We start from the raw sequence: 497 nt of genomic DNA on the forward strand, positions 1-497 counted from the left end.
CAACTTGGATGTGAAGTATAAGCCGGAGAGGCAGAATGCTTTGGCTGACGCGTTGCCACGCTGACCAGACTATAATCTTGCTCATATACACAACTGGAACGTCGTCTGTGACGGATTTGATCCGCACCGCGTATGCGGGTGATGGGATGTGTATAGCGTTGCTACGGTCTATAGGGAGCAAGAAGTTTGGAAACTCGGACAAGAAATTGTCATCATGATTTCGTGCACGATTGCACCGATATTCGTTGAATAACGGTCAGCTATATAATAGCAACGATTCAACGGATACACCACGAATTGTGGCTCCTCATGATGAGGATTTGAAATATCGCATTCTCTATGAGGCTCACGACACGCCAATCAGTGGCCATCTCAGTCGTGAGAAAACGTACAACCCTGTGAGTCACCACTATTGGTGGCCCAAGCTGTTCAAATGGATGAGCACCTATGTGCACACGTGTGAGACGTGTCAACGGGTGAAACCCTCTCCAAATGCG

Source organism: Plasmopara halstedii, assembly GCF_900000015.1.
Source record: "Plasmopara halstedii genome assembly, contig: Scaffold_7, whole genome shotgun sequence".
In the NCBI taxonomy this organism is placed as follows: Eukaryota; Oomycota; class Peronosporomycetes; order Peronosporales; family Peronosporaceae; genus Plasmopara; species Plasmopara halstedii.